The sequence below is a fragment of the Hibiscus syriacus genome, unplaced genomic scaffold (assembly GCF_006381635.1).
Source record: "Hibiscus syriacus cultivar Baekdansim isolate YM2019G1 unplaced genomic scaffold, ASM638163v2 tig00113096_pilon, whole genome shotgun sequence".
NCBI classification, from domain to species: Eukaryota; Viridiplantae; Streptophyta; class Magnoliopsida; order Malvales; family Malvaceae; genus Hibiscus; species Hibiscus syriacus.
In genome coordinates this window covers 1,726,302-1,736,201 of record NW_024063440.1, presented here as the reverse complement: position 1 = coordinate 1,736,201, position 9,900 = coordinate 1,726,302, and the positions used below count along the sequence as shown (strand labels likewise).

The 9,900-nt window shown below is 37.2% G+C and overlaps 1 pseudogene; it reads right to left on the bottom strand.

Annotated features, from left to right (window-relative positions):
• Nucleotides 1-4,153: 4,153 nt before the first annotated feature.
• Nucleotides 4,154-5,185, bottom strand: LOC120185291 (annotated as a pseudogene).
• Between the last annotated feature and the right edge of the window lie 4,715 nt (nucleotides 5,186-9,900).

Sequence of the window (9,900 nt, the reverse complement as noted above, 5' to 3'; positions counted from 1 at the left end):
TTCCCGTGTATTTTGCAGATTAATTTCTCAGTTTCCCTCCTCCTTGAACCCTCCTTTCAACTCCGATCTACTCGTCATCTGACCTCCGATCGACGAACTGAAACCACCATCGTGTTCATTATCGACCGAGGAACAAAACCCCTCAAACTTTTCTTCGTGAATCATCGCCATTCATCGTTAATTTCAGTCGGAAGTATCATCGGTAATAACTCAATTTCAGTTGGTTTTTCATCGATTCACGACGATCCGATCATCCGTTTACGACACATCCTGCACCATCGTGTTCCTTGCAACGTTCCGAGTCCACCGGTGTTCTTCGTTTCTCCGTTGTCGCAGGCGCTTGGAGGGGTGAGACCGTCAAAGTTTCAGACGTTTAGGAATCGAGCTCTCCGTCGTTCAAAATTGTGAACTGAGCTTTGTAAGTGTCTCAAAATGCCTTAAAATAAATTTTAGGAATTTTTTCGGGAATTTTCCGACACCGTATCACTGTTCACGCGCCGCACGCGCCACCCCGAGAGGGGGCATCGTCTGGGTGATAATTTAGTAATTAATTTCTGTTTAGATGCTATTTGTGTAAAATTTAGGTGTTAGTTTGGTAAATATTTGCAGAATATGGCTAATTTGGTAATTAATTTCTGTTAGGGTGATATTTGTGTAAAATGGTCGACTGTTGACCGTTGACCGACGTTGACCACAGTTGACCAGAACTTTGATCGGGCATTAAACGACCTTTGATTTTGACCAAGTATACCTATCTTGACATTTTTCGACGTTTCAAATCAGATTCCGTAGTCCGTTTTTCGAAATTCACACGCGAAGGCCTCGAAATTGCCAGTCAAACCCGTTGACTTTTATTTTTACCGAAAATTCCAAATTTTCAAAAAGTCGTATTTTATGTTTTTAACGTCCTGAATCCGAATCCGAAGTCCGTTTCACCAAATTCGAACCCGGTAAGATGTTTTTCACTGATTTATCATCCGATTCGATCCGTTTTTCAAAATTAAGCTTGATGTAATTTCTGTTGATATGGATCCGAGGAAATATTGAAAGATGATTTCAAGATCGAGGGCGTTCGAATGGAATTTAATGGTCGATCAGTATTATACGAAAATCGATGTAATACTTTACCACCTCTTTATGCTTTATGGAATATGTTGATATTGGTAAATGCATGAATAAGATAATGTTGGTCACTTTTGTGGAGTTGAATAATTTATACACTCGATATGAATGTGGTAGAAATTCTATAATTGAACACGAATCGAATGACTAATATAAGAGATTGAGGAATTGTTAGAATTAAATTACAAGTTTGTGATTAGTGATAAAGAAATCAGACCTGGATTTGTAACTTATATTTTATATCATTAAAGATTAAATGTTAAAGGTACTTGGATGAGAAATTATGAGAATACTCCGGTAGGGTAAAATTACGAAAATACCCTTATGTTGTAGGATGATAAGAATTATCCTTGGAAGTTGGTTAATAACTCTGAAAGGACATATTGATATGATATAGTTACAGATGTGCATAATAAATGATAGTTTTGTTTAGAAAATTTGGATAACTGGTTTTTAACGCCAAAAAGGGTTTGTGCAAGATGCTAGAAGTTTGTTAAGGAATAATTTCAAGATCAGAGAATGTTCGGGAAAACAATTGACCATAGGATCTTTAAATTATAATTATTTTCATTAAGAGCTAATATCAAAATTATCTAGCTAAGAAATTACGAAAATGCCCTTGAGAGGTAAAATAGTCCGAGTTGACCCTAAATGAGAAAGTACTTTGAGGATTTGTACTTAACTCGATTAAATACGAATTTGATTGTTAAGATCCTGACTTAGTGCAGAAAAATTCCTGATATTCCGTTTGTAAAATCTGAGAAGGTACTTGACCCGAAAATATCCAAATTATTAATAAATATCTGAAAAACAATTTATCGAGGGTGTTCTTTTGTCAGAATTGTTCGAATGGACTGAAATAAATGATAAGTTTAAATTTAATAATAAGATTGGATGGAAGGAATTATTGGACTACAATAGATCTGTAAAATGACCAAGAATATCACCAAACTCAGGAATGAGTGGATATCCTCGAGCTCTGAAATGAATGGAATAAATTTGAACACCAAAATGACCAAAATACCCTTATGGCCTATACTAAGTAAATGTCTTAGATTAATTTAGGAATCCAAATAAGCATAGGTGTTGGACTACCTTTAGAAGTTATGGAATAACTTAAGTGAGTCGATCTACCGTAATGATATGTCAGTACCTGAATGACATACGTATCAGTTGAATGTGTGTTCGTCTTCTCAAGTGTGGTTTGATGATAATTTTGAAAGTACTCAGCTCAGCTCAACTCTAGGTCGCATTCGGTAATAAGATATGGATATTCGTTAAACAAATCAACCACGAAGACCAAATTGAATTAAACGGAAGTACAATATGTATCCGAAATTTAGAAAAGTCTGGATTACCCTGAAAAACCCCGAAATAACGAGAATGGACATGACTGCTAAATGAATTAGGTAACCTCAATGACTGAGGATTTAGTAAGTGATTCAGATAAGTCTGGAAATTCTGACGAGTTTACAAGTGTACAATTATGATGGTTATGATTAAAATAATCAAGTACGTCAGCATTACATGATATTGTGGAAGTGTGGAAATGAAATAAAGATATTGAAATATCTATTCAACGATGATTCCGAAAATGATCTATGGACAAGAATTTTTGGTATTAAAGAGTAAATACACTGGAAGGGTAATGAACGGACCAATCGATAAGTATTAGTTCTGGGAGTTGTTCAGCTCGAGTTGTTCGATTTTCCGATAGATCGACACAAATCATAAATGTTTTGAATCTTCGTTTCTTCCTTATCATATCAATTCACATTCTGAATAACTGATGATACTGTCAGTTAATAAACTCTTCCACTAGTGATTCTAAATTCCAACATTCTATCGACATACTGAAGAACTGTGTTTCTATGCCTGATGCAATACCTCTAAATAATATCCGTAAACTCTGGTGTGTTCCTAATCATATGAATATTTTATATGGTTTCCGATTTTAAATATGTTCTGATTTCTTATTCGAATTCTGTTATGATTTCTGATATGGATTTTGTTCTGATATATGATATATGATATGAATTCTGTTTTGATTTCTGATATCTCCATTTATTGACGGAAAAATGTTTATTTGGGGGTATTGTTGGAGGAAGAAAATATGAAGGCTCATCGGCTTTGTGCTCAGGGCCTAACTGTTGTGCCGGGGTTGTATGGTTCTGGGGAACCTACACATTATGATGTGTTCGGTTGGGGGATTTACTATGATTTTTGATAAATGTTTTATTGGGGAGTTATTATTGGAGGAAGAATATATGAAGGCTCCTCGGCTGTGTGCTCAGGGCCTTACTGTTGTGTCGGGGTTGTATGGTTCTGGGGGATCTACACATTATGGACATGTGCGGTTGAGGGAATTAATATGATTTATGAATGTTTTAAAAAATATGTTTAAAAAAATATGTATCTTTTCACTGGTTTTGCGGGAACACACTAGATAACCTATTCTGATCTCCTGAACCTAAACATCCTAAATATTTCTCTGAACTGAAAGCTCATTGTCCGTTACCACCTGAAATATCAGTAGGATCTCCGCTCAATATAAAGGTCTGTAAATGTATGGATCATTAAGAAAATGTATGTTTATCTGTATCTGCAAGTTCTTCAGCATCATCTGGTAGTTCTGTATTACTGAGCTTTCCGAAGCTCACTCTATTACTCAACATTGAAGGTTAAAAGAATTGTATCAGTGCAACTATTGACTTCAGTAAGGGAGTTTTCCGACGTTGTTTGCATAGTACGGTAAATGTAATTAGAGGGCATGTAATTGTATTTTATTTTATATGTGAGTCTGAAAATCTGTTTTAATTCTACATACCGATTAATGATTTTATAGTTTACATGTTTTGATAAAAAGTTTTAAATTTTTCGCTATTTTTACAGTGGGTCGCTCCGGTGGCCCTAATGTGACACTCCAGATCGGATCGGGTTATCCGCATCGGTCTGAGGAGGTTACAAATTTAAACAAATAAAATCTCAAGAGAGATGATAGTGAATTATGGGTAGTTTCATTTATTGATTCATACTAAAGTAAAATAATATGACTTTAATAAGGAAAATGAGTGGAAAAGTTATTCAAAACAAGCAACAAGCTTCTGGTTTTTGAGGTGTCTCTTTGGAAGAGTGACTGTAGATGTGTAACCATATTCTTGTCCAATTGGAAGGCCACTGTGAGAACATTCGGATTGATTGGTGGGTTTGAGCCAGATAAAGCGTTAGCAATGGTGATAACCCCTGCATTTTGGCTTCTCAGAGTGGCAAAGGCAACAGCCAGAGTGTTTCCTATATTGAACTGGAAGTGGATCAAACCAATCGGGAAAATGAAAACATCTCCGAGATAAAGGATTTTAGCAATTAGACGGTTCTCTTGATTGGATGTAACAAAGACAACATAAAGTGTGCCTTGTACCACAACCAGGATCTCAGTTCCTCGAGGGTGAGTGTGGGGAGGGTTTTGGCCACCATAAGGTGCGTAGTCAATTCGAACAAGAGATATGCCGAGAGTGTTAAGTCATGGAATTTGATCAACATTGACAGTTGTTACATTCGATCCAACTAGATTCGATTTGTTTCCGGGCATGTTGAGACTGGAGAAGAAGAAGTCATCCGTAACAGCGAGCTTTGGCTCCTTGCAAAACTTCCCATTAACAAACACTGCACGAAAGACAAGTTAGTTAATATATATCATCCAATACAATATTATGAAGAATATCATCTGTATCATGAGCCTACCACAATTATTGGGGTCATTGATAGTCCTGGAGAGGACTGGGGTCAAACGCCGAGGCCAAGAAGCAAGCAAAGGCCAAGAGGGCTTATGCAACCAAGAGAGAGGTGATTCATTCCATTATAACATGACTGGTTATTGATATTGTTTTTTTTTTTTGGTAACCAAAGAAAACTAATAAACAAACTATCCTAACCTACCTTGTATAATTACTAATGCATCATTCAATGTCCAACTGTTCATTCAATTCAACAGGCGGTGTAGTGAACCTGTATAGATTTCCATTCCTGTTAAGTTCATCTTGGCCAGTTTATCCTTTTGCAACATCATTGAAATATGATGACCCACCGTGAGCTCTAGTTGCGATTGTTCTAGCTCTCCTTTGCATGTTCTCCCATACTTCCTTATTGTCTACCTCAACTATTATCTTCCTTGCACCTAGTTCCCAGGTTTTGTTTTAATCGTTCCAGTACTCCCCACATCTCAGCTTCTAGTATCGAGCAGGAACCTATCAACTTGTGGAATCCCGATCTCCATTGGCTCCTATCGCCCCTTATCACACCTCTGTAGAGTTGTCCTTTACACCATTTGTGTTTAATTTGAGCCACCATTCCGGAGATGGTGTCCATTTTGTTTCTGCTCTTGATTTACGTCATTCGATGGCCTGTATTTCCTTTCGGCTACTGTAACCCTACAAGTCTCCGCTACTAGCCATTTATTACTTTCCAGTGCAATTTTTTTCGACGTTTTCTGGATCAAAGAGTTTTTTGTTCCTCTGTTTCCAAAGATTCCATAGAATGGCACCGAATAGTATATCCCATGTTTCCCAGTTTGTTACAAACTGCGATGGATTGGCTAGGTTCTCGTATATCCAGTCTTTTATGTTTGCTGAGAAGAAATCTGCCCATTATCTTTTTTGATAAGCATAATCCATAATGAGCTTGCCACTAGACATTTTCGTAGTATATGATCCACGTCCTCCATTCATTGCCACAGCTTGCACATCTTACATCGGTTGCTATATGTCTGCGCACTTTTTCTCCATTCGTTAGTATTTCTTCTCTTGACACCAACCACAAGAACATCTTGATTCTTTGTGTCCCTTGTGATTTCCAATCACTTTCCATATCTTTTCCTCTCTATCATCTTCTTTCTTTGTACGAGATTCATAAGTAGACTTAACTGAAAATCTTTTATCAATGTTCCGTTTCTAACCTAGTGAATCATCTTGGAACGAGGCTAGCTGCAATCTTTACAAGAATCCATTGTGGAAGATAAGGCTTAATTTCATCCTACTTCCAGTCACCTTCTTCATTTACCATGGAAGAGACTGAGTTTGAATTTATGCTTAGCAATTCGCTGTCCGTGATATGGTTGTTTAAAGGACCAATTTCTTACAACCACGGATCCATCAAGAACTTTGTTGACTAGCCGTTACCTATATTCCAAACTACTCCAGAACGTACTTCCTCCCAAATTTTGGTAAATCCTCTCCAAAATTTGAGCAATTTTGCTCCTTTGATGCTTACCGGTAAATTATCCTTCCATTTTTATTTTGATCTCAACAGTTGAACCCACAACTTGTTCTTCTTCCTGAGTAACTGGAATACGACTTTTATGTGGAAATCCTCATTTTGTGGTATTAGATTTCTCTATCCTATGACTCCTTTCATTATTGGTTTACATAATGCATTCCAGATCATAAGGTTAGTTCTTTTCTTAACTTTCGAATGACCCCACATAAACCTCCTTATACTTCGTTCTATTTCCAAGCATATACCTTAAGTTAAGGAAATAGATTGCATTGTGTAGGAAGATATTTCTGCCAGCACCGCCTTGGCTAAGGTGATTCGTTCGGCTAGAGAAAGTTGTTTGGCTTTCCAACCAGCCAACTTTTATGCATGTTTTGCACTAGGTATTGGTACATGGTTATTGTCACCTTTACATGAATTAGAGGTACTCCTAGGTATTTTCCTAGATCTTGTACCTCCTTAAAACCAAAATCCTCGCTTATTGACTTTCGCCCACCCTCTATTACATTCTTTAAAAAAATATTTTTGTTTATTCAAAGCTAATTTTTTGTTCGGAGGCTAAACAAAAATGCTCAAGAACCTTTTTTATAACCTCTAGTTGGTTGGTTGATGCTTCGACAAAAAGGATCATATTGTCAGCGAAGAATAATGCGAGATCTATGGACCATCCTTATTTGTTTTAAAAGGTTTCCAAAGCTTTTTTTGCACTTCCCTGTTTATTGCTTGAGATAACCTTTCCATGCACATCACAAATAGGTATGCGATAGAGGGTCGTCTTGTTTGATACCTCTCGTAGGTTTGAAAGACTCTGTTGTGGATCCATTCCATAATACTTGTGTAGATACTGAGGACACGCATTGCATGATCAATCTTCTTAATTTGTTTGTTATTCCAATGTCTTGAAGTGTGTCCTCGATGAATGACCATTCTAATTGATCATAAGTTTTTCAAGGTCGATTGTTATGGACATCCAACCTCATTTTCCTGTGTTCTTTCGCATTGAATAAACCACTTCTTGTGTAATGATAATGTTTTTCGTTATAGAACGACCCGATACAAAGCTAGCCTATGTGTAGGAAATCCAGTTTGGAAGTCATGGTTTGATCTGATTAAGATTTTCGTAATTACTTTGTACAATACTCCACATAAGCTTATTGGTCGAAATTGCCTCATGTACTCTTAGGATTTGACTTTTGGAAGTAGGACAAGAAGTGTGCAGGTTAGACTGTCATCTAGAGTTTCATCCTCAAAGAATTTTCTGACTAGTTGGCAAATCGATTCCCCTACTATCCTCCAGTTCCGTTGAAAAAATATTGCATCCATGTCGTCCACCCCGGTGCTCTCCATGGATTCATCTCTAGCACTACACTCCTGTTTCCTCGTTAGTGACTTGCAATAGTAGTGATTCATTGATTTTTAACTCAATAATTGGGAAATTTCCTCGCACCTCATACCCATGTTCGTTTACACCCGAACTAGTGAAAAGATTTTGGTAATATTCAACCACCATTGCTTTCAATTTCCTGATCAATGTACCATGTTCCTTCTGCTATTTTGAGCGCCACAATCGTTGGATGCATGGAAAATTTTGGTATTCTTTATCTCTATGGAGGATCCATTTTTGTCTTGCATTGAACCAAAGTTTTTCCTCCCGTTCCAGTATAATGTTGTGTTCCATTTTCAATTGTTTTTCAGGTTCAATTAGAAAGTATGAATGTGCTTTGGCCAATGGTTTCTCTATGCCTTTCAACATTGCAAGCAACTCTTTTTTCTTCTTGCCGATGTGATCAAAGGTTTGTTGGTTCCAAATTGATATTTTTGCTTTGAATTCTTCCACATTCGTTATTGCATCCTTATCACTGTCCCAATTGTTTTCCAAGAACTCCTTGAAAAGAGAATCATCGTTCCATGCAGCTATGAAGCGGAATGGGTGGTTTGTTTGTTTATTCTCTTCTATTTTTGTTTGGAGGATTATAGGATGATGGTCTGATCCCATCCTATCAAGGTGTGTAACCAAATAATTTGGATATTGTTTGAGCCAGCCCTTGTTGGTTAAGCATCTATCCAATCTTTGATACAAGTTGCCTCTTTTCCAAGCTAATTTTGGACCTACAAAAGGAATGTCATGTAGTCCTCGTGGAGATCCACCCCTCCTTTCTTCCCAGCTCAAAATTACATTGAAGTCTCCTCCTAGAACCCATGCTTCGTTACTACCAGGATCAAGTTGTTTTAGTTTGTCCCAGAGTATCTTTCTTAATTCTTCTTGTGGGCTTGCATAGACTGCAGAAAATGCCAACCATCTACTGCTTTCTTTTGTTTTGCATCTTCCATGTACAAATTGGTTGGCTACTTCTTGTATTTCCATATCCATATTCTCCCCCCAATGTATCCAAATATCGCCACTGAAACCTTGTGCTTCAACTCAAAAGGAGTTTACGAATCCCAATTTCTTAATTACATCTTCTGCTGATTTTTTACTGGTTATGGTTTTCGTTAGTGCCACCACTTGAGGTTTGTTTATTCGGATCATACGTTTAAATATTCTTATAAACGAAGGGCTAGCCACCCTTTGGAAATTCCAATATAGTAACTTAATAATTGAAAAAAATTGTTTATGGATGCATTAACTGCTTTTCTACGTCACAAACGTGTTCTATCTTAAACCTCGACTTCCACCAGTTCACTATCTTGCTTTTTCATGATCTAAATCCTCAACACTTGTGCCTTCCTTGAATTTCTGGTTTCTGGACTTGTAGTGTCGTGGCTTGGAGGTGTGAGAGAATTCAACCGATTAGCTACTGAGTCCACCCGGTCCGTGATTTGGGTTTAGTTAGAGGCTGTAAGTCATAATGTTTCCTAATTCTTAACTCTCTTTTTGAGCCTTCATTTTTTGATCGAATGAGACCTCCTGCTCCTAAGTTATTCCTTCTTTTTCCTTCTCCTTTAACAACTCTGCCCTTTTCTAATATTGCTATCGCAACTTGTTTGCTCTATCCCCTTGCTATTTCTTGTATTACCACCTCGGGTATTTGTCCCACTCGGCTTGGTACCACCTTGATGCTTTTTAACATCGACTCTTTTAGTTTCTTCACGTGTTCCTTTACAGATGTTTCCATGTTTTGTTTAGGTCTAGCTTGGCTCTTACCGGTATGAGTATGGTTCTCTATAACTATTAATTCAATATTTTCTTTTTGAGTTGTGCCTTCTGGTTTCTACTTCTTCGTAAGGATATTTGACGTTTGTTTAGGTATGTATTTCTCTTGAACCTTTCCTTTTTCTCCCCTGGTTACAACTTGTTTTCCATTTTCAAGTTGGTTATTGTCCTCCAAACTCAGTTCCTCTTATGTAATGTGTTGTTGTTCCAGTTTGCCCATGTGTTCATCTCCCTGTAAGATTGCAAACCTCGACCCTTTGTTATACTCGCCTTTGTTGATGTGAACATTGGTATTGACAGCTTCTTTTCGTGGTTGGTGACACTTAGTTTTCACCACCATCTATGGATCGTATATG